Below are 26,412 nucleotides of genomic sequence, written 5' to 3'. Positions count from 1 at the left end.
AATGACGATAAATATCGATTTTCTTCGCATACTAAGAAATTGTTGCAATCGAAGATTTTTTTTAATTGTATTAACTGCGAAGAGCATGGTACGTCAAGGTTATGTCAATTTATATTAAAATTGAATGCGAAGGCAGACGCCGCGGTCCATTTTGACCCAGTTTTTTTTAAAGGCTTCGACCAACTCTCGACTTGCGGCTTAGCTTGTCAATTAGCGATGATGGATCTGATAATTGGATGAGCGAAGAGAACGGGGCGAACCTAAGCATTTCTCGGAGATAATATTAATGATGATATTACTAATATTATTATATTATATTTATAATATTTTATGTTATATATATATTTTCTTACTAATATTGATATTATATTATTATTAATATTAATATTATATATGGTATATATTATTATGAATATTGATATTATATATTATATATATTGTTACTAATATTAATATTATATTATATACATTATTATTAATATTAATGATATATAATATATATTATTACTAATATTAGTATTATGTTATATATATTACTATTAATATTAGTATCATATTATATACATTATTATTAATATTAATGATATATTATATATATTACTATTAATATTATATTATATATATATAATATTATTATTACTAACATAAGTAATAATATTACTAAATTAAGTTGCATATATGAATTGAAAATAAAGATTGTATATCTAACAAATTTGTTTACAAACAATCGAAACACTGCATATCTTCTTTTCTTTATTCCATCCAAACAAAACACCAAACACATGTCCCAAAAAAATGAACCAATAAAACGAAAAACCACCGCTCAAATTTCTTTCCTACTTTTCCCACTCTTCGCATGGAAGACCGCGCACTGATGTGGTACGAGCAATGATGTTCCGGCCGTGGATCGTCGGCCCAGGGAAGTGGATTTAAAACGGTTCGCAGTCGCGCGGACTTCATTCAGCCGTCCGGAGTTGATCGCGGCGTTCGCGGCGGGCAAACCGAGGTCCCGGCGCGTATACATATACATATATATTCACCGGTGTTACGGTCTGAGTAATGTTAATCTCCCGTAATTCGCTCGTAGGCAGATTCTGCCGCTTAATGTCCGCGCTCCATCACGCCGCGCGCCAAACGCGCGCGCGGGCCGGCCGGCACCCCGGCACCCCATGCACCCCGTGTATCCGCGCGCGCGTGCAGGTTGTTGCCGTCGCCGGTTGCGCCCGTCGGAAACACGCCGATCCGCTTGCCGCGCGCACGGCCGGTTATATCTATTTGCGCGCGTAACCACGCCTACGAGTATTCATCTTGCGGAATCTTCGGGGCTCGGGGGATCGTCCCCGTGGAATTTATGGGAGAGCCATAAGGGTCTGCGGCTGACAGTTTTAGATGCTTAGTAAAGAAGACCTTAGACGCGCCCATCGAGACACCGCCGCGCGCGGTTTCTCGATGCTGTTCCCTCCTCACCGGGGATCATATTTACGGCGGGCCGAGATGCGCCGTCTCGGTTTTTAATTAACGCGTCCCGTGTATCTGCGGGAAAAGGTGTTTCGGACGTTTCTCGCCGCGATCTGAAATATCGCACGCGTATTTCCCGTTGGAAAGTATCGCGCTGCATGCAACGTGCTGAGAAAATGGGAAAATTGATAAACGTGGGACGCATTCTGAGGAATAATTATACTATGTAAATAGTAATGAACAGTTATTTCTATGTAAACGGTAATAGTGAGTTACGGTCAAAATGGTAATGTTACTAGATAAATTTATAGATGTTTTTGTAAATATTATATTACGTTAGATTGCGTTACTTTACGTTACGCATTGCAAATTACATTACATTACTTTACATTACGTATTACTCATTATATTACATTACATTACACATTATATTACATTACATTACACATTATATTACATTACATTACATTACACATTATATTATATTACATTACACATTATATTACATTACATTACACATTATATTACATTACATTACACATTACATTACATTACATTAGATAACACATTACATTACATTACACATTATTGTATTACACATTACATTACATTGCACATTATTGTATTACACATTGCATTACACATTACATTGCACATTACATTACACATCACATTACACATTACATTACACATTACATTACATTACATATTACATTGTACATTACACATTACACGTTACATCGTACATTACACATTACATCGTACACACATTACACATCACATTGCACATTACATAACATTACAAATCTTTGAAACTGCGTCCGCATATATTCATCCACGATCGTAAGTCGAAGCAGCCGACAGCCGTGAGCAAGATCGCGGAAGAATCGTTCACCGGAAAAGATAAAAGAGCACCCCATCGTGCCCTCGTACCCGTGCACAAATAAAAGGGAATAAAAGAAGATCTCTTGTCAGACCAGCAAAGTCGGGGAAGAAAATCTCGCGAGGAGCAGGCCGAAATCTATTATCGGCGGAATTAGCGGTGCCCGGGGGCACGTATTTCGGCGACACACCCTTTGTCTATGGCTAACGATACGGTGGGGAGGAGAGGGTGTTGCCGGGATAAGGGTTGCCGGAGCCGTGTACGCGCCGCGTGTAGCTTCCCCTCGCAAACATCAGACTCGCGTTAGTCGTCAGAAATCAGGGGGATATCCGGTGGCAGCCGGAGAAACCAACCCGGGGGAATCCCCGCGGTGCTCTTCGGCTCTCTTGTATCGAGTTTCCTCGATAATTCGATCGGCGTTCGTTCCGCGTCTGACTCGGCCACCGCGCCGCGCCGCGCCGCGCCGCGTCGCGCGCTTCGATCGACCGGCTTCGGCTCCGTTTCTTCCCGCGGGAGGAAAGCGCTCGCTTCATCCTGGAGAATGGCGAATTTCGGCAACGGTCTGCGTTGCCGGATGAAAGAATGCGATACTCGAATTCTCGTTTTATTAACCCTTTGCGCAATTATAGACGACTTGAATTTTTTTCTTTTCAACAATGGAACATTTAAAAAATGATTGAATCGTGAAAAATAATAAATAGTTGATGTCGCTGTTAAATAATTTAAGTTAGATATATATCATTGAACATATAATTATACATATACAATTATAACATTATAATATAACATAATATAATATGATATAATATAATATAATATAATATAATATAATATAATATAAGATAATATGGTATATGATATAATATGATATAATATAATATAATATAATATAATATAATATAATATAATATAATATAATATAATATAATATGGTATATGATATAATATGATATAATACGATATAATACGATATAATATAATATAATATAATATAATATAATATAATATAACATAATATAATATAATATAATATAATATAATATAATATAATATAATATAATATAATATAATATAATATAATATAATATAATATAATATAATATAATATAATATAATATAATATAATATAATATAATATAATATAATATAATATAACATAATATAATATACTATAATATAACATAATATAATATACTATAATATAATATAATATATAATTAAATATATCATAAATATTTATAATATATCTTCCGATACTTACGGTGTTACTGAAGGGGGGGAGAAAATCACTTCTCGAAAGCTTGCTTTTGCAAAGCAGTTTTTTTCGAAGGCCGCCGTAATAAACAGCGCGCATTTCATTTAGTTCTGCCGCACGAGAGCCGACGTTTAATAAGAGAATTTCAAATATTTGGGCGTCGCCCCGCTTGTTTACGCGGATGTGTAATTTCCAGCGGTGACATCGAAAAGCACGAAGAATTCATTTCGGCGGCGCGCAGGCTTTCGAGCGCTCGTTGTAGGCAGCTCGCAATTATCGTCGACGAACATAAGGTAGATATACGGGGGACACGCCGCGCGATTCGTCTGGTCCTGCTGTCCCCGCGGATCTGACAACTGGTTAATTTCCGGCGCATGTCAGCGCCAGGTGCTGCCGTTTTCATGCACGAATCGCGGAAAGTTGTCAGATGTTGCGAATATACATATATGTATACCGTGAACGCGAACGGCGAATATGGCCATTCGAAATATCGCGTACAATGGCCGCGCGAATACACGCGCGGACGGCTCGTATTAAATACGGTAGATGATGCGTGAAACCGGCGCGCGATTGTCCCTTTCGAACTGATGGAAATTATTAATCGTTCGAGCGTTAAATCGTCGTTTATGCCGGTTCGGTCTTAACGCGGTGTTTTAGTAAATTGTACATTTTGTACAATTGTAATATTTTGTTACATTACAATGTTAGATTTTAATGTAACGTATACGATACCTTTCACGTTTTTACGTTACGTATGTAAATGTAATATTGTTACAATATTACTATTTGAATAGATATAAATATATTATAGTATAATATAATGTAATATAATGTATATAATGTAATGTAATGTAATGTAATGTAATGTAATGGGTAATGTGTAATGTAATGTAATGCAATGTGTAATATAATGTGTAATGTAAAGTAATGTGTAATGTAATGTGTAATGTAAAGTAATGTGTAATATAATGTGTAATGTAAAGTAATGTGTAATATAATGTGTAATGTAAAGTAATGTGTAATATAAAGTAATGTGTAATATAATGTGTAACGTAAAGTAATGTGTAATATAATGTGTAATGTAATGTAATGTGTAATATAATGTGTAATGTAATGTAATGTGTAATAGAATATAATAATCTTAACTCTCTCTTTCTCTCTCTCTCTCTCTCTCTCTCTCTCTCTCTGAAATAATCGCATCCCTTCTCCCCAAAATATCCATTTTCGTGCACAATCCAAGCGTCAATTCAGCGTCAGAATTCACAGTAGCACGTTTCCAAATCCTGACCAACCGCTAGAATGACTATCTTACAACATTTTTAAACAACACAAGTGCTCTTTTACAACCTTTCGACACGACAAAAGAACCAGATCGCTGCAGACTCGACCATTATCCAAATACCCTCCTCGATTAACATTTCACTCGAAATATTTTCCATAAACAATATACTCTTACGCGCGTAAAAATAACACCCTCTAAACTGCATGCCCATTCGATTCCTCTTTTCTCCGAAGATTTCCCATCGTTTTCCCGCTGGATTCAGATTCGGCCGGGTCGCAGCCGACTTTCCACGGCGGCGGAGGGTTAAAGGTCGGGACTCGTCGCGACGTTTCAGAAAGCATCATCATCCCCCCCCCCCTCCGCGCTCGTCAGCAAATATTCCTTCCGACACTCTCCCCCAGCGCGGCGACGGTCCGGTCCAAACGCTAGACTCGTCGCCCGGATTCCAATTTATTATCGCGAACCCTTTTTTCTCCGGTCCCCATCCCCTCCCCCCTCCCGCCCTCGCGACGTCTCGTTAATTCAGCCGTCTCTCGTCGGGACGCGCGTTGTCTACATAATCATTAAGATAATCATCCGTGTCGGCCACCGCCGTCGAGGGTATCGTAATCGATGTAGACCATAAATTGGACACACGCGGGGCCCTGCGGAGGGAGGGGGAGGCGAATGGGGTGGAGGTGCGACGGCCAGAGAGAGAGAAGCGGCTCTCCCTCCCTCCGGCTACCGCGCCGCCTCCCTTCCCGCGTACCCCCCTTTCCCTTTCCGATGTCCTTCGGTCTCGATTACGGATCGATAACGATCATGTTCGATCTTGATAATTGCCGCCGCGCGTCGTTAATCATAACGCCCCGAGCCAGGTGCAGGCGAGGGTGCCGGCCCCGAGCGGGCCACGCGTTTCGGACACGTAACGCGTACAGGTGACTTATCGGAATCACGACGATTGGCGTTGCGTTTAGCCGGCACTGAGGTAGCAGTCCCTTTGTTATAATCGGGGGCCGTGCAAATGTCGCGCCGGTAAATTCGCTGGAATTAATAAGTCGACGCTACTGTTCGGGCGCAGAAATATGGACATTTTTTGGGAAGTGGAGATATTATTAGTATTAGTTTTATGGTTTAAATTGTAGTTGTTTGTATGTAGTTATTTGTATTTATAGTTTTTAGGTTTTAGGCGATGTTATGGTTCTTATGGTTTATAGATTTTACAGCTTGGTTTTTATAGTTTTCATAGTTTTTATAGTTTTAATAGTGTTTATAGCTTAGTTTTTATAGTTCACAGTTTTTATAGCTTAGTTTTTATAGTTTATACCTTTTATAGCTTAGTTTTTATAGTTCTCATAGTTGTTATAGCTTAGTTTCTATATTTTATAGTTTTTATAGTTTTCATAGTTTTTATAGCATCGTTTTTATAGCTTAGTTTTTATAGTTTATACTTTTTATAGCTTATACCTTTTATAGCTTAGTTTTTATAGTTTATACTTTTTATAGCATAGTTTTTATAGTTTATAGTTTAGCTTTTATAGTTCGTATAGTATGTAGCTTTTATAGTAATAAGAGATACGATTACTTTTATGGTTTAATTTATAGTTATTTATATTTCTAGCTTTTAGTTAATATTATAGTTTCCAGTTTTTAGTTAATATTATAATCTTTATAGTTTATAGTTTGCATAGCTTACTTTTTATAGTTTATAGTTTAGTTTTTGTAGCTTTCATAGTTCATAGTTTTTATAGTCTATAGTTTTTATAGTGTTCAGTTTGTATAGTCTATAGTTTTTACAGATAAAAGCTATAGAGTATATAAACTAAACTATAAACTATAAAAACTATAGACTATAAAAATTAATCTGCATCCTATAGAAACTGTAGACTATAGAAATTAAACTATAAACTATAAAAACTATAGACTATAGAAATTAAACTATAAACTATAAAAACTATAGACTATAAAAATCAAACTATAAACTATAAAAACTATAGACTATAAAAATCAAACTATAAACTATAAAAACTATAGACTCTAAAAGCCAAGCGACGGAGAACGTTCTATAAGCGCAAATCGCTTATTAATCGCTTCAACAATTATCAACAAATTAAATAAAATTTGTCGACAAATTTGCAGACGTGCAATAAATACAGCGATGACCCAGGATACTTGAAAAAGCATACCTTGCAATATAAAAAAAAACGATAACACCCGAACGTACGATCTCAATCGAAACTCACATTTCCCCGCTTTTTTCGGGGAAATGCAAATTCTCCAGTGTTGCTGTAACGCTATCCGGCCGGGTTCATCGTCCGCTGCTCCCGTAATTACTGCACTCGAAAAATCGGGAACTGGAATCGCGCGATTACGCGGCGCGTCTAGTTAACGAGCATCTCCTACTTGAATTACGATCAGCTCGCCTCGATACTCGTACACGACGGGCGAACACTATGTTTTAATATCCACTCGTGATTACCGGTGGGAAGAAAAAAAAAATCACGAAGGAAATACGGCGCTTAGGGGGTGCGGCGAATAAGAGAACGTTGACGATGATGCTGGAGAGGGTGGAGGGAGGGGGGAGAATCATCGCGAAACAGGTACTCGTGAATCTCGATTCGATGGCAATCGATAACTCGCGGCACGAGTTTGTTTCTCTTGTTCGGTTCATACATATTTATTTCGGCGTGTTTTTCTCGTCCGACCCTGATCGAGACCAGGCTTCTTCGAGCTTCCGCTTGAAGCGCAACGACGACGATTGAAACGCCGTCCGATAGCAGCTTTTGCGAAATTCGTGCATTTTGCGAGAAAAATTAGGAATGCTGCGGTTTACAACGGTTCTATCGGTTTATTTAAATAAAGTCGAGAAATAGGGGCGTAAAATATTCGTTTTTTTTATGCAACACGATGTCAAGTTCAAAGGTAAGAATATTGTATGGATCATGTTCGTTTTTTTTATATTGCAAGGTATGCTTTTTCAAGTATCCTGGGTCATCGCTGTATTTATTGCACGTCTGCAAATTTGTCGACAAATTTTATTCAATTTGTTGATAATTGTTGAAGCGATTAATAAGCGATTTGCGCTTATAGAACGTTCTCTGTCGCTTGGTTTTTAGAGTCTATAGTTTTTATAGTTTATAGTTTGATTTTTATAGTCTATAGTTTTTATAGTTTATAGTTTGATTTTTATAGTCTATAGTTTTTATAGTTTATAGTTTGATTTTTATAGTCTATAGTTTTTATAGTTTATAGTTTGATTTTTATAGTCTATAGTTTTTATAGTTTATAGTTTGATTTTTATAGTCTATAGTTTTTATAGTTTATAGTTTGATTTTTATAGTCTATAGTTTTTATAGTTTATAGTTTGATCTTTATAGTCTATAGTTTTTATAGTTTATAGTTTGATTTTTATAGTCTATAGTTTTTATAGTTTATAGTTTGATTTTTATAGTCTATAGTTTTTATAGTTTATAGTTTGATTTTTATAGTCTATAGTTTTTATAGTTTATAGTTTAGTTTCTATAGCCTATAATTTTTATAGTCTATAGCGACTACTCTAGCGCCGCCTGGCCACGCAAATAATTAACGAGACACATTCGACCGGCTGTCGTCCCCTAGTTACCAAATCTCTTTCCGGGCCGGGCCCGTGTATTATTGACCGACTGCGCGGATATTTCTCGGACGGACGACGGTACGTGATCCACGAATATTTCACGAGCTTTTCGTCCATTAAACGGCGCTCCGTTCCCGCTGTGCCACGAGATGCCGCGCCGCGGCCGGCATCTCGCGAGCCGGGTAAATCCGGTTTTAATGCCACCGGCCAACGGGCATCAAGGTTGTACGTCCAGACGGACCGAAGGAGCCCGGAAAAAAAATGATTCGTTTCTCGGACAGGCAGCCGGGGTTGTTCCCGGGGCCGCATTAGATTCGCGTTAGACCGGACGAAATCGTTGAAAGGGCGATCCTTCTCTCGCGGCGAGGAGGATATGCCCGATTCTTCCAGACGCCATAAAAAGAGTGTTTACTGGCGAAGGTTCTCCCGTCTCGACGCGTCGTTGGAAGAACGAACGGGGGATCGTGTAATGGTTATTCGATCGATCGATGGTCGTGATAGCTTGCAATAGTGAAACGTGATCGACCGGCGTTAGAATAATTTTCTCCTCGCCGCGATTGCGTTGCGCCGCGAAAAGAAAAACGATCCCCGCGGTCTTATGGTGGTTCGATTTTAACTGGAATTTAACTGGAAATAACTTTTCTTGGTATATTTATTTTTGTTATTATTTTTGTTGTTGTATCGTTTGTTCTTCTAAGTTGAATTTTGTGTTAATCGATTTGATTCGATTGTAATTTGTTTGTGTGGATTTTTATGCGGAATAGAAATTGTTTATTTATTAAGGGAGACTGCAGATGTGTGTGAAATATAAATTTTTATATGTTTATGTATGTATGTATGTGTATTAATAAATAAAATATAGAAATATATGTATAAGATACTTGCGAAATATTTGAATATATTATATTATCTTATTATTATATTAGAGTATATTGTATTATATTATATATAATATTGATCATAATATTAATAATATAATATATTATATTACTAAATATATAATATAATATATTACATTATTGAATATATAATATAATGTGATATATTATATTATTGGATATATAATATACTATATTATTGAATATATTGTAATATTAATATATTATTAATATTTGAATATTTAATATAATATATTATATTATTGAATATATTGTAATATTAATATATTACTAATATGTGAATATATAATATAATATAATATATTATTAATATTTGAATATATACTATAATATACTATATTATTGAATATATTGTAATATTAATGTACTATTAATATTTGAATATTTGAATACGAAATAATTTTTATATATACATTATAAATATATATATTAATATAGTAATTATTATTATAATATACATCATAAACAACATTTTCGACGGACAAATGGCGCGTGTTGTCAGGAACGAAAGCAGCGCGCGCGAGAATCGTTCGCAGTTTAATCCGATCGTGATGAGCGCGCGAGCACGCGGTGCAATTCCGACTAATCAATTATCCACGATGACTTATGCGGTTTGATTAGCCCGTCCGAGCCGTGGAAATTGGTCCGTGGCGCGTCAATTAAGGTAAGAGTACCTATTATGAAACGCTGCTGAATATTCGGACCCGGTCCCAATATGAAACGGTAGCATAAACGACGCGATAAAACATAGTTAAAGCGTACGAAAACGAACGTAAAAATTCGAGTCACGTTTTCGAACATTCTTCTTCATATATTCGCTCGCGTGAATACTATTATGCAACGATCAGCAAGATTTTTGCAAAGGAAAAAGTTGCTTCTAATCGTCTCGGGAATCTCCTATTTCCGGGTGGCCTAGTATACAGGGTGTCCCAAGAATGTCTCGCAATCCGAAAGTGGCGGCTTCCTCGGGTCGTTCGAAGCAACTTTTTCCTTTACAAAAATGTTCTCCGAGGCACCCTTAACGAGTTATTAACGAAAAACAGTGACCAATGAGAGGCGAGCTCGGCTGGCGCGAGGCGACCGAGCCAATGAGCGGAACTGGGCTTCGCGCGCTGGTTGGCTGGGCTGCCTCGCGTCAGCCGTACTCGATTCTTATTGGTCGCTGCTTTTTCGTTGATAACTCGTTAACGGTGCCTCGGAGAAAATTTTCGTAAAGGAAGAAGTTGCTTCAAATGACCCGAGGAACCCGCCGTTTCCAGATTGCGAGACATTTTTGGGACACCCTGTATGCACCGCACGGCGCGTCGAAGACGTCGACGGCGTGGAAAGTGGAAAGGCGAGAAAGTGGAAACAGGAAACGCGTGGTCCAGGGAGGAACGAGAAGAATGGCGATATTTCAACGAGGGCGAACTTTTTAGCGAGATTACCGACCGATGATAATTCAACCGCCGGTGTGCGGGGTACTGGGGCCGGAATTGAAATGAAATTCCGCGATCTCACCCCTGCGGTTCGCTCGGTGTTCCAGGGGCTGTAAGTGACAGTGGCGCGGGACCGAAAATCTGACCCGAAACGTCGACAATCACGGATCGAAATACTGCTCCCGGGTATTTCGGATGTTTCGCACGAAATGAACGGATTGTCGCGAAATGGTGTCGCCTGGCGATTGTATTCGGAGATATTTATTATTGTATATAGTAATATATGACTATTTAATGTGGTAATATATACTATTTCATGTACTAATATATACTATTTAATGTAGTAACATATACTATTTAATATAGTAATATTTAGTATTTAATATCCTAATATATACTATATTTAATATAGTAATATATACTATAATACTATAATATATACTGTTTAATATAGTAATATATACTATTTAATATAGTAATATATACTATAATACTATAATATATACTGTTTAATATAGTAATATATACTATAATACTATAATATATACTGTTTAATATAGTAATATATACTATTTAATATACTAATATTTACTATTTAATATATAGTAATATTTACTATTTAATATAGTAATATATACTATAATACTATAATATATACTGTTTAATATAGTAATATATACTATTTAATATACTAATATTTACTATTTAATATACTAATATTTACTATTTAATGTACTAATATATACTATTTAATATAGCAATATATACTATTTAATATAGTAATGTATACTATTTAATATACTAATATATAATATATTTAATATAGTAATATACATATATTCTATATTCTATAAATATATCCCACATTCCATAAATATCTATAGCAGCTAAAAGAGACCAGCGAAACATAAATCCTAACCTCTCGAATCATCGAAAACCGTCTCCGCCCTTCGCATTTCCGCCGAACACTCTCTGAAAACGTCTCTACAGCCGCAAAATCCGACCAATAAGAATCGCGGAAAACTCGTTCGCGGCGAGCGTCGCGAAAATATGGATCACCAGTTTTTCTGAGTTCGCGACAGCCGCAATTCATTCATATTCGGTCGAGTACGACGAAGAAAAGCAGCGGGAAAATCAAAGGTTCGAATCCCGGTCCGCTTTCAAAAGAAACCGCGCGGCGGATCCCCGCGCCGCTTAGAATTCGAAGCTCGCGCGTGGCTCGGGTTCACGGCTCCGTAATTCCGCTGTACCCGCTGCGAAATTCCGGGACACGGTGGAATTATTTTTCATCGAAGTCCGGGGAGAAAAAACATTCCCGGTGAGAACGCTCGCTCGCGCGCGGCGCGGGCTTGAAAAACGATGTAAAAAAGAGGATCAACTCGATACGGGAGAGAGCTCGCCGGGTGCCCGATAACGACATGTGCGCGTCGAGTTACGCCCCGAAAAGCTCGCTCTCCTCGCGTCCGCCGTGTGTATCGTTCGCTGTTGACGCGAATGAAATTTCCATTTTTCTCATCGCCCCGCCGCTTCGCCGCCGCGAGAACGCGCGCCACCCTGACGTTTTTCCCTGCGCGCCGGAAATGTTCGCCCTGTCCGCCCTCTCTCTCTCTCTCTCTCTCTCTCTCTCTCTCACGCGCGTTCTCTCTCGCGTTGTCTCTCTCTCGCGCTCCTGACTCTCGCTCTCTCTCTCTCTCTCGCGCTTCTGTCTCTCGCGCTTCTGACTCTCGCGCTTCTGACTCTCGCGCTCTGTCTCTCGCGCTTCTGACTCTCGCGCTCTCTCCCTCGCGCTTCTGACTCTCGCGCGCTCTCTCTCTCTCTCGCTCTGTCTCTCGCGCTCTGTCTCTCGCGCTCTGTGTCTCTCGCGCTCTGTCTCTCGCGCTCTCTCTCTCTCTCGCGCTCTGACTCTCGCGCTCTCTCTCTCGCGCTCTGTCTCTCTCGCTCTGTCTCTCTCGCGCTCTGTCTCTCGCGCTCTGTCTCTCTCGCGCTCTGTCTCTCGCGCTCTGTCTCTCTCTCCCTCTCTCACTCTCTCTCTCTCTCTCTGCCGCGTCGACCCTTCGTGTCCCCGCGCTTCCTCTCTCCCCCCAGTCAACTGCTTCTCCCCCTTCGATGCGAGCGAACACGTTGCAACTTCGCTGAATATTTCGTTACGCACCGGAGACGGTCGCGCGTGACATCTTTGGATATTTGGATATTTAGAAGACTCTCCAGACTCTCAATTTCGGTAAATTGCATCGCAGACACTCGACGGAGAACCTATTTTCTTTTCTCGCGTCGATATAACTCCGGCGGGACGACGATCGTTTCGAATTGAATTCGGTTCTAGGGTTAGTGGTGCGGGTATTACTGCGGACGTCCCAAATACTGCGGTATTTTATGAAGGTTATACAAATTTTGTTACAGTGCGTAGTCTTCTCTGAAAATGAATCTCATCACTTTTTATATATATATATATATATGCTTAATATTGATGATTTGTGGCAAGCGATCGCGTTTTTCATTCATTTATCCTTATCGAATAGTTAATAATAAAGTGTTTATTTTAACGTGATTTTTGGATAAAGTGACTCGTTAACTTTGTTTAAACAAGACCTCATTTTTCTCAGAAATCGTGCCTACTAGTGCCTACTAGTAATTGGAGCATAGTTCTTTCTACGCGTGTGTGAATTACTGCGGTGTGCGGCGGCTGAATATGCGCGTACGCAGAAATTAAAGAAAAATTAGGCGCAGCTCGAGCTGTCAATTCATTGGGCGTAGAAGGTTTTTTTGATCCTTTAACACACTAGATTACTAATATATTTTCAATCGCTAATTTATTTAACTGCATAACCTCTGTAATAATCCTATACGAAAGTTGCCAAGTCATTCGCGAAAAATGTTTTATTTTTGTTCTGTTAAATTGCCGAATCCCCGGCACTGAGTGTCGTAAGATATTACAATCGAATATTTATATTTATTTAGTACAATAACGTTCTAACACTAACGCTCGCAATTTCGTCGAATCGAAGTGGACAGGCCGACAAGTGGAAAGAAAGGAAGAAAGGAAGGAAGGAAGGAAGGAAGGAAGGAAGGAAGGAAAGAAAGAAAATTCGGTAACGAGCTGGCTGTTAGAGACAAAAACGTGCTCGTTACGGTCTACGCGGATATATCAGAGAAGCTCTTGCAGCTTGCGGGGATGGTTGAAACCGGCAAGAAACGACAGTAAACGACAGCCAGCTGGCAGGCGAAAGCGATTACGCATAATATTACAGCGCTGTGATCCCGGACACATGCCGCGAATTGGCTCGTTTGTACGCGGAAATGCTAATTTCTCACGTATTTATTGTCTGACGGCTCGCCGTTTGATTTTCCTCTCCTCTCTCTCTCGCTCACTCTCTCTCTCTTCCGCGCTCAGTCTCTCTCTTTCTCTCTCTCTCTCTCTCTTTCTCTCTCTCTCTCTCTCTCTCTCTCGTGTTCTCTCTCGCGCGCTCTGTCTCTCGCGCTTCTGACTCTCGTGCTCTCTCTCTCGCGCGCTCTCTCTCGCGCGCTCAGTCTCTCTCGCGCTCTCTCTCGCGCTCTTTCTCTCTAGCTCTCTCTCTAGCGCGATCAGTCTCTCTCTCTTTCTCTCTCTCTCTCTCTCCCTCTCTCTCTCTCTCTCTCTCTCTCTTCGGTTTCTATTTCTCGTTCTCGTTCCAGCGAGATCAGGACGAAGATTGATGCGCGAACTCCGCCTCCGCGAAAATCCTCGCCGCGGAACTATTCGAATTAAGAAAGGGTTTCGGACGCCAAGCAAACTTTCGCCATTAGGGACCGTCCGTTAATTCGTGCCTGTTTAGCGGCGCGTAATTCCCGCGGCCATACATCGGTCGGATAATTGATGCGGCGCCTATGAATTTCTACGAATTTCTCTACGAAATAAACGCAACGTTTCGACCGATATTTTCGAAAAATATCCTCCCGCCGGAAACCGGGGTAATCGGGGGGGGGGCGATTTAATAACGATCTCGAGACAGCCGAGAAACTGAAAAAATCAAGAAGGCGGCATAAATCGGGCGAACGAGCGGCCGCCTCGCAATAACGTCGAAAGTTAGGCGCGCGCGCTTTTATTCCGACGAGGCGGCCGTTCTACGGTGTCCCATGTACATACAGGGTGTCCCAAAAATGTCTCGCAATTTCCGGGAACTATGAGGTTCCTGCGATCATTTGAAGCAACTTTCTCCTTTACAAAAATGTTCTACGAGGCGTCGTTAACGAGTTATTAACGAAAGAACGGTGACCAATCGGAGAGCGAGCGCGGCCGGCGCTCCGCCCTCGCGGCTAATGCCGCGTCGCGCCGGCCGTCCGACGCAGCGGCGGTGGTCACGAGGGCGTGGCGTCAACCGTACTCGATTCTTATTGGTCGCTGCTTTTTCGTTGATAACTCGTTAACGGTGCCTCGGAGAACATTTTTGTAAAGGAAGAAGCTGCTTCGAATGATCCGAGGAACCCGCCACTTTCGGATTGCGAGACATTTTTGGGACACCCTGTATATACAACGCCGCGGATATTGTAGGCGAAGCCATCCATAGATCATCATGTGGAAGCCCTTACGATATGGAAATTATTCGGCGCGCGCCGCTGCGAGGCGTCCATGAAGATTTCCATCGTAAATTACGCGGGGCTCGTGTGATTCACGCGTGGTCACGCGAAAGGGGTGGCTAAAGGGGTGTCCGTTCGGCGATGGGTGCACCAGAAAGACTGCGATCCAATGCGATCCAATTAAGGCTCAATCCTTAATCCTAGCGGGACCATAAGATCGCTAAGATTACTAAACATTTGCTGATATTTTTAGGGCGCGATAATGATATAAGGTCGCAACTGTTTATTTTTATTTTATAGTTCATTTGTGATGGTTATATCAAATTAATAAATAATAATAACTGAAATAATAATATTTATTTATATAATATTATGAATGAAATAATATAATATATATATTATATATTTATATATAATAATATAATAATATAATAATATAATATAATATATAATATATTATATATTTTTTATGAATAAAATAATATAATATTTCACAGTTTGTGAAATAAATCAGAATCATGAGAAGAATATAGAACAATATGTTGCTTTTTTTGGAAATTTATGGAAAATATTGTATTATACATATAATATTGAATATATTATCGCTGAAAGAGCATCGCGCGACGGCGATCGAACCACCCACCGATCGGCTCGAGAAGAGCATCGTTGCTCTTGACCTCGCGGAGACGTAGCGAAAGAAATGTACTCACCGGTCGTAGGAATTCGGGGTCGTGCAGAGCTCGCTCAGCATGCAGTCCAAATCGGTCGCCAGGGAATTAAGCAGCTGAAAGAGAAATAGAAAGAGGAGTTAGCGGGGTTAGAGCGAAGCACGTTCTGTTTTAGGGAAGCGCGTCGACTGCGTTTAACTGTTTAATGAACACGCGGTGAGAAGCGGATTAGAAACGATTCGAATGTCGGTCATTTTATAGATCTGTTCGATGATCACGCGGAAAGTAATTTACAGTTTTAAGATGCTTGTTTGACTGACATTTTAGCATTTTGTTGCTCTATTAATTCGTTTTTTTGGGTTTGCGATACGTTACTCTCTCTCTCTCTCTCTTGCTTTCACTCTCATGATCTTTCTTGCTCTCTCTCTCTTGCTCTCTCTATATCTTGCTCTCTCTCTCTTGCACTCTCTATATTTTGCTCTCTCTTTTGCTCTCTTCCTCTCTTGCTCTCTCCCCCTCTTGCTCTCTCTTGCTCTATTCCTCTCTTGCTCTCTTTTGCTCTCTCTCTCTCTTGCTCTATACCTCTCTTGTTCTCTCTCTTTTGCTCTCTCTCTCTCTCTCTCTTGCTCTATACCTCTCTTGCTCTCTCTCTTTTGCTCTCTCTCTCTCTCTCTCTCTCTCTTGCTCTATACCTCTCTTGCTCTCCCACTTTTGCTCTTTCTTAATTTCTCTTGCTCTCTCTTGCTCTTTCTTGCTCTCTCTCTTGCTCTATACCTCACTTGCTCTATTCTTCTCTTGCTCTCTCTCTTGCTTTCTCTCTTGCACTCTTTCTTTCTCTCTTGATTTCTCTTGATCTCTCTTGCTTTTTCTCTCTCTTGCTCTCTTGCTTCCCCCCTCTCTCTCTCGCTTGCTCTCTATTGCTCTCTCTCTCTCTTGCTCTCTATTGCTCTCTCTATATCTTGCTCTCTCTCTCTTTCTCTCTCTCTCTTTCTCTCTCTCTCTCTCTCTCTTTCTCTTCGCACCCTCGAGCCGAGCGATTTCGATTCCAGAATTCGGAGAAACTTAAAATCTCGTCGGCAATACGCGCGTAATCTTCGTCAGGAGTCGGAGAGAAAGTTCTCGCAGGTTTGTCCAGGAAACTAAAAGAATCCTTCTCGCCGGTAAAGTTCCCGGCACTTTATTCTAAAAGGGCGAACTGTAAGTCGAGCAGAGGGACGCGACTGAAGTAATTTTCAAAGTTCTGCTTGACTTTGTATTACGTGCAGCGGGTGGTGAATCATTTATGACCGGATTGAATCGCTTGATTTCAAACGTCAATCCTTTGGAAGATCGCGAGGGGGAATGATTTCAATAAAATATTTTTCTTCCAGGCAGGTTTCAAATTAAACAATCAATAGTCCGTTCCGTAGTATTTTGAAATATGTATCTAACGATACTTTCTTGTACTTTTTAATGAAGTTAATTAGCATTAATTTTCAATAATTTAAGCAATTTAACTTTTTAGTAATTTAATTAGCCTGGTCGCACTATTATATTAATATTATATTATATTATATTATATTATATTATATTATATTATATTATATTATATTATATTATACTATATTATATTAAATTATATTATACTATATTATATTATATTATTTTATATTATATTATATTATATTATATTATATTATATTATATTATATTATATTATATTATATTATATTATATTATATTATATTATATTATATTATACTATATTATATTATATTATATTATATTATATTATACTATATTATATTAAATTATATTATACTATATTATATTATATTATTTTATATTATATTATATTATATTATATTATATTATATTATATTATATTATATTATATTATATTATATTATATTATATTATATTATATTATATTATATTATATTATATTATATTATATTGTATTGTATTATATTATGTTATATTAATTAGCCTGATCGCATTAATATATATATAATAATAATAATAATGCGATCAGGCTAATTAATATAATACAATACACAACATATATACAACTATATATATTCAACAATGTTGAATATAATACACTACCGTATGTGCTTTCGCCTCATCGAAGTTTCTCGACATGGAAACATTGGCAAAAATGCCTGGGCAACTTTAATGGAAGAGGCTCGTTGGCCGGCACCGTCGAACCCGTATCCACGAAGTTTTAAACATTCCAGACATCCCGAAGAAGACCCGGGAGCCGTAACTTAATCCTCCAGGCGCTGTTCCGCGCGCGGTCCACATTCATCCCCGGGATCCCGGGATGAAAAATATATTACCAAATTTCATATTCCTTTGCGAGGGCTACGGTGTCTCCGGAAGAAGGCGGAAAGGTTTCTGGAGCATTGGGGAAGAAATGAGGTTTGCCCGCGCTCGCGGGGAGGGAGGGCGCATCCCGTCCCCGGATACACCGTCGCTCCTCTCCACCGGTACACCGAATGCCTGCTGTATTTGCATTGCATCACGGAATCGGAGCCCGGAAAATTAGAAGGTTTCCCATCCGGAGGCAGTTTCGTAAAGTCAATATTGAACGTTGGAGAAGACGTCCGATAAAGTTTCGCGCAACACGCCGACGAAGTCGACCGGCAGACCGAGCCGAGCTTCTAAACGATGTTAAAAGTAAGCTGCTAGATGTGTTGTGTCGTGTCTTGTGTAATATACTGTCGGTTGCATAAGTGTTCGTACCTTTGACGTTCGTAGTGAGGTGTTTTTTGAAATCGAGCGAGGGGCGTTTGAGATTTTCTAATAAATATAGTGTAAGTGCAATATAGGTATATGATATAATGCAATGTAATGCAATGTAATGCAATGTAATGCAATGTAATATAATCCAATGCAATATAATCCAATGCAATGCAATACTATTCAATGTAATGTAATTCAATGCAATGTAATGTAATGCAATGTAATCCTAAGCAATGTAATGCAATGTAATGCAATGAAATCTTAAGCAATGTAATGCAATGTAATGCAATATAATCCTAAGCAATGTAATGCAATGTAATCCTAAGCAATGTAATGCAATGAAATCCTAAGCAATGTAATGCAATGCAATGCAATGTAATCCTAAGCAATGTAATGCAATGTAATGCAATGAAATCTTAAGCAATGTAATGCAATGTAATGCAATATAATCCTAAGCAATGTAATGCAATGTAATCCTAAGCAATGTAATGCAATGAAATCCTAAGCAATGTAATGCAATGCAATGCAATGTAATCCTAAGCAATGTAATGCAATGTAATATAATCCAATGCAATGTAATCCTAAGCGATGTAGTGCAATGTAATCCAATGCGATGCAATACAATTCAATGTAATGTAATTCAATGCAATGTAATTTAATGCAATGTAATGTAATGCAATGTAATGCAATGTAATGTAATGCAATGTAATCCAATGCAATGTAATCCAATGTAATGTAATGTAATGTAATGCAATGTAATCCAATGTAGTGTAATATAATGTAATGCAATGCAATGTAATAATATAATGTAACGTAATCCAATATAATAATATAATGTAACGTAATGCAATATGATAATATAATGTAATGCAATTTAATGCAGTGTAACGCAATGTAAAGCGTTGTAATGCAGTCTAACACAATGTAATGTAGTATATTGCAATGTAATGTAACGCGATGTAACGTGATGGAACGCAATGTAACGCGATGTAACACAAATCGCAATTCAAAACTCCCCGTTTCGACTCCCCCGCGAACAAAGTCTCCACCGGCTCTCCGCTCTTCTCGGCTCCTCCCCCCTCCCCCTCCCGGATGAAACACCGCGGCAGTGATAGCATCGGACAGGAGCCGTGATAAAAAAACGCGACGAGTCTCGGCTAACAAACACAATGACACGTCCTCTGTTGCTTGTCAGCGTAGACGCGTCTGGCAGGGGCGGATATGAAAATTTCAGAAACAGTCTGAGATTCGCGGATGGGGTGTGACGTACCCGTGTCACACAACGCGGGGCTCGATACTCGTATCGACAGATTGCGGTCCGCGGCGCGACGCGGCGGAGGGTCGCGGCGCCGCAGGGCGGGGACGGATCGCAATTACATTCACACGATGACCCTTTAAGGCCGCAGCCGCCGCCGACTAGGGTCGCCGTGGCATTTAAATTGCGCCGGAAAATGTGCGTCACGGCACGCTTTAAACGCGTTATTGCCTCGCTTAAATGTCGGCCGATCCGCGAGAGACGCGTTTCCCAAAAGTCGCGCCAGAATCTTCCGAACGTTCTCGCCGGACTGCCTTCGACTGCGCGTCGCCTACGGATCGCGATAATAGTCGCGCGATCGTTCTCGAACACGGATCTCCACTATTGCGCGAAAGTCGCGGCGACGCGACGATCGTCGAGAAACTTTTGCACCCCGAGAAAAGCTACGGTCGCACGGTTCACCACCGAGGCTCCCGATCGCTCGCCGCGGCGCCGCAAGCGAATTCTCCTCGATCGGGAATTAACGATCTTCCCGTTCGCGTCGGCGTTGCTCGCCGGTCGAACCCTTTCCTTTCCGCGGCGCGTCCCACCCGCGCGAACGAAATTATTCGCCGACCCCGTTCGCCTCTCCTGTTTCACGAACTTCGCGCCCGTCACGAAGGTCCGTCAGCCGCACACGACACTCTCTCTGGAAAGCGAACTTGCTTTCCGTTCATTATTTATGTAATTCCACTCGAGCCGTTCCGTCGGCATTTAATACGGGCTTGCACAATGACCGCGCGTAATTAAAGCCGTGAATAGGGGTCCCGTGAAAAGGGTGGCGCAATAACCGCGCGCTCGCTACCGAATTGTCTTTTTTTGTTTATCGTCCCTCCTCTCCGTTGCGCGGTATATACACAGGGTGTCCCGAAAATGGCTCGCAATCCGATAGTGGCGGGTTCCTCGGGTCATTTGGAGCAACTTTTTCCTTTACAAAAATTATCTCCGAGGCGTCGTTCACGAGTTATTCACGGAAAACAGTGACCAATGAGAGGCGAGCGCGGCTGGCGCGCGGCGACCGAGCCAACGAGCGGAACTGGGCTTCGCGCGCTGCTTGGCTGGGCCGCCGCGCGTCGGCCGTACTCGATTCTTATTGGTCGCTGTGTTTTCGTTGATAACTTGTTAACGGTGCCACGGAGAACATTTTTGTAAAGGAGAAAGTTGCTTCGAATGAACCGAGGAATCCGCCTCATTCAATAAATTAATTTATCATAATAGTATAGTAATATCATATATATATTATTATATTATATTATATTATAATATATATTATAATAATAATATAATATAATTAATATATAATATAATATAATAATTATGATAATTATAAATATTATGTTATATATATATATATAATTATCATAATAGTTAATTTATCATAACACGTCAATAAGAACTGCCATAAATAAAATAATAAAAAGACGTCGTTTCCCTATTGACTGTACCGAAAACGTTGAAAAATGAACTCTGCCATCAGATGGTTAATCGATAATTATGTATAAAAAAATGTTTAAAAAAATGCCACGTCAGGCTCGGTGACCAGGTGCCCAAACTTCTAACCACAGCGAAGAGATATGCACGTAATTCGAGGATATTTGAGAGCTCGCACACGAAAGAGCTCATGTATATTCGGCGTGAGTCACGCGGGCAACGAAGCATGGAACCCCATAGGACGCCGCCGCGGTTAGATATTCCGGCTGTCGAACCTTCGCTAGCGAGCCCGATGGAAATCGATGGATTCGGTAAACTGACGGAGAGAGCCGCGAGACGGGACTCGAAATTTCCCGCTGTAATCCAGCGATCTCTCGGGTGAAAATCAAACGAACTTTCGCGCGACCGAACGAAATCTAAATGACTGTTAAAAGAAATAAATAGGGCGAATGTCCCAATTACCGTGCCTTTGAGCCAATTACCGTACCTTCACCAAAACTGTCGTTAAGTACTGGAATTTTCATTTAATGCACTAAAAAAGCTATATATTTCGATTTTTTAGACATTTTTGATTTTAAACGTATCTTTTTGCTTGTTAGAAATTTGAGGTTAGGAATTTAATGAGGTTTTGAGTGAAATAAGATAAGGTGTGTTTCTGGCCATAATTCCGTGCTCATTTGGGAATTTTGTACGTGATTCCGTGCCCCGTGTTTCTGTGCCTCGTATTTCTGTGATTCGTATTTCCGTGCCCTGTATTTCCGTTCCCCATATTTCTGTGCCCCAGATTTCCGTGCCTTGTCATATTCCCGTGCCCCATATTTCTGTGCCTCATATTTCCGTGCCCTGTATTTCCGTGCCCTATATTTCTGTGCCCTATATTTCCGTGCCCTTTATTTCTGTGCCCTGTATTTCCGTGCCCCATATTTCTGTGCCTCATATTTCCGTGCCCTGTATTTCTGTGCCCTATATTTCTGTGCCCTGTATTTCTGTGCCCTATATTTCTGTGCCCTGTATTTCCGTGCCCTGTATTTCTATGCCCTATATTTCTGTGCCTCGTATTTCCGTGCCCTTTATTTCTGTGCCCTGTATTTCTGTGCCCTATATTTCTGTGCCCCGTATTTCTGTGCCTCATATTTCCGTGCCCTGTATTTCTGTGCCCTGTATTTCTGTGCCCTGTATTTCTGTGCCCTGTATTTCTGTGCCCTGTATTTCCGTGTCCCATATTTCCGTGCCCCGTATTTACGTGCCTCCTTTTTCCGTGCCCCTATTTCCGTGCCCCCTATTTCCGTGCCCCCTATTTCCGTGCCCCCTATTTCCGCGCATATATTTCACGCACGCTTTTCCAATCGTTCCCCATAAAAACGAGTTCATATCCGATCACACGTACGAACACAAATAGACCACCCGAAATACAGACTCCATCCTCTCAAAAACCGACGAAATCATTCTCAAGAAATCGCAGCGCATCGCGAAACAAAGAACGATCTAAAAAAAAAACGCGATACTTCATCGCGACGGGTCTCAGCGATTCGAACAAAAAGTTCCATCGTTCGAAGCAGCGTATCAGAAACCGGCAACATTTCGCCGACGCGATAGCGCCGCTAAAGCAGGCTTCCTACGAGCGGAAAACAGCTTGCAACGCGCGCTCTCATCGGTAGGATCGCGACGAAAGAATCGTGCAGGTGTATACATATATATGTATACGTACATCCGAACCGTCTTCCATCTGCCTAATGGCGAGCGAGCGCGCAAAGAATAGGAAAAACGTGAATGTGTCTCGGGGAAACCAATCGGCAGACACTGGGAATGCCATCCTGAAAGGACTCTCTCTCTCTCTCTCTCTCTCTCTCTCTCTCTCTCTCTCTCTCTCTATCCCGCGATACTCTGAGCCACGTCCCTCGCCCCGCAGCCACCACGAACCCCTCGCCAATCCATCTCGTCGTCGCTCGCTTTCAACAAACTGCCATTCTTCCCCGTTCCATTAGCTTGCAACTTGCAACCGGAGCCGTTGCACAAAAGCCGTTTCGCGGCGCGCATCGCGCGGAATTCCTAATAACCGTATTGTAAGGCCCTTCCCTCCCCTCCCCGGAGGATCTCCCGTACCCGCGATCGTTAAGCTACGCGACAGAGTCCGCGGGGTGGCTTTGCATCCCCCCGCAGCCGCGCGCCGCAACGGTGAAGAGCGAACGCGACGCGGCGAGACGCGGTGCTCGAATTAAAATGGCCCGCTGGAACTCATTCCCCGAATTAAACGGATTAGATCCAATCAGCACCGGTCGCCTGTCGTCGTCGCCGCCGCGCAACACGTTGCACCACGTTTTGTCGGACGCGTTTAATTCAATTCCGTCCTTTGTTTAATTAAATCCGACCGGCGACGGGGATCGCGAGACGCGAAGATCCGCGCCGCAGCGACGCGGACGCGCCTGCCGTTTCTCGCGGATAGCCGCGGAAAAGTTACGTCGGCAGACCGCGGGAATTTTCTGAGTCTTTTTGTGGTCTGCGTGGATTGCTCTCTAAAAGGGAGCGATTTGACTGCTGGAAAAATTGTTCAACCCTTTCATGGACACGATGTGAATTCTAAAAAAAAACAAAAAACAAAAAATGGAATATTCGCTTACTATAATTTTCATCGTATAGTGATATAGCTCTGTTTATTTTCGTTATTTCCTGGTATTTTTCGAGTTTCCAATCCGCGACATTAGGGGTGCAGGGTCCTATGCACAGGGTGTCCCGGAAATTCCTCGCGAATCGGATATATATATGATAATAAAATATAATAATACAATAATATATAATATAATAATATTTAATAATAAAATATAATAATATAATAATATATAGTAATTACATGAGGCACATTTCCGTGCCCTGTATTTCTGTGTCTATAATATATAGTATAATAAAATATAATAATATACTATATTATATATTATATTATATTAATAGGAAAGTGCATTAGTATATATTAATAGTATATTAATATATTATATTATATTTATATTATTATTATAGATTATATTTACATTATTATTATATTATTATAATAATAATATTAATTATATTATATTATATCATATAATAATATAATATAATATATATGATAATATAATAATAATATATATAACAATATTATATATATAATATTAATTTTTACTAAAAACTTAACTATACTGCCATTAACCTCCGATACATCACACATAAACAACGAAATAAACCTCGCACCGTTCCAACAGTTACATACTAGTAGATTCGCTGAAAAATCGTTCCGCAATCTCGTCGCTGCTCTCTCATAGAAAAATCTGCTCGCAGCGAAAACAATAGTCCAATAATACATCGCATATAGCTATTTTACTAGTCGCCGAGTGTGTCTCGTTCTTAAAATGCGAGTTCCTCGCGCTCGGAAAAATGTTAATAAATTCCCGCGACATCGTGAAGGACGAGCGAAGCAAGGGAAAACCGTGCGCTGCCGGATAAAAGGAAGCTCGCTACCCGAGAGAGAGAGAGAGAGAGAGAGAGAGAGAGAGAGAGAGAGAGAGAGAGAGAGAGGAATGCATAAATAAGCGCCGCCGCCCTGTCGCGCATTGTCATTCAGAGGGGTTGGAGACACGGACCGAGGGTAGGGGGGGGGGGTGGCTATCTTAAATGAAGATCACGGGCCTCAGGACGCGGGGCGAGGGGGGCCCGTGGGTGAATCGCGATCTTGGTCAGGGACTCGGCGACCGAAACATCGTTTTTACATGTTTCATGGGTGTCGAGGGGCGCCCTGAATGAGAAAACCCCGGGGAACTCGGCCATGGACGCCGCGAACGCGGCTTTTCCTTGCCTTCAGAATGCGCGCCTGACACGGATAACCCTTTCTTTTTGCTAGCGAGCTTCCTCCCGCTCGCATTACTCGCACGGAAAACGCGTTTATGAAATATTTCTCGGACCCTCCGCGGTCGTTCGCGCTTTTACCGCGTCTCGGGGACGAGATGAAAGAACGCGCGGGAAGGAACGCGGATTCGGAGTGCAACGCTGAACACAGCGGAGCGGTGTAATGGTCGCTTTTTAATGTTTCAGCGACATTTTTAAGGGGTTTTTCTAGCTTCTTCTCGAGAGACTTCTCGGCGCGCGGCGGTCGTTTTCGGGCGAAAAGGCGGCCGTATTGCGAAAAGTTCGCGTCATTAGATACATGTTTGATACTCCATTTATAGTAAAATGTTTGGGGAACAATGTAGTAACCTTCTTTTTCGTTTTTAGATCACTCTGACAGCAGTGACATGCGTTGAAAGTTGAAAGATCTTCCGATTCTGATTTTCTAATCTCGTTCCGAGCCATTTATTAATGCTTTTTAGCTCGTTTGCTATCGATTTGTCAGTGTTTTGAGAAAGTTATAGGGATTGTTGCTTACTGAAGCTTTTAAGGTAGGTCTAAACTACAGTCTCGCGAAGGTGTTGCTTATTTAACAATTATATTAGCGTAGTTATTAAACATCGAAAGCGGAGAATATTCTGCGATATTCTGCGCGTTTTCAAACTTCGTTATCGATTTTGTTGCACTTCTGAGTTCGTCAGAGCACTTTTATTGCCATCGTTGTATTCGTGAATGATTCGTGATTGCAACGGCGTCAAAATTTTCCCCGGATTCGTCCCGGGAACAGTGTCACAGCTAATTGAAGTCGAAATGTCGCAGCGCTTTCCGCGTTGCGCTTTCCCCCGATTCATGGCAATTCATCTATTGCAATGTACGTAACCTCGTTTTAAACCGGAAAATTGCTATGTAGCTTGATAGCTCATAGTTTAAACTTGATTTTAAAAAAAGTCTGCCGCAATTCTGTTCAATATTGTCCATTCGGCATCGATTTTGACGCGGACAACTCCGAACAGCATTTTCGTTATATTTTGCTGTATCGCTTCCGAAAAGGAAAAAAAGCTTTGCAAGCACATAAAAAGTCATGCGACGCGTTCGGCGC

The 26,412-nt window shown here is 40.7% G+C and overlaps 1 long non-coding RNA gene across 1 annotated transcript in view; it reads right to left on the bottom strand.

Annotated features, from left to right (window-relative positions):
- Positions 1-15,860: 15,860 nt before the first annotated feature.
- LOC143260674 (uncharacterized) overlaps positions 15,861-26,412 on the bottom strand; it is a 41,080-nt gene continuing 30,528 nt past the window's right edge. The window contains exon 3 of the long non-coding RNA XR_013034962.1: positions 15,861-16,125. This is a non-coding gene — a long non-coding RNA (uncharacterized LOC143260674). The remainder of the gene's footprint in view (positions 16,126-26,412) is intronic.

This window comes from Megalopta genalis, chromosome 16, assembly GCF_051020955.1.
Source record: "Megalopta genalis isolate 19385.01 chromosome 16, iyMegGena1_principal, whole genome shotgun sequence".
NCBI classification, from domain to species: Eukaryota; Metazoa; Arthropoda; class Insecta; order Hymenoptera; family Halictidae; genus Megalopta; species Megalopta genalis.
The sequence above is the reverse complement of the archived record's forward strand: the minus strand, read 5'-3'. Positions and strand labels throughout refer to the sequence as shown.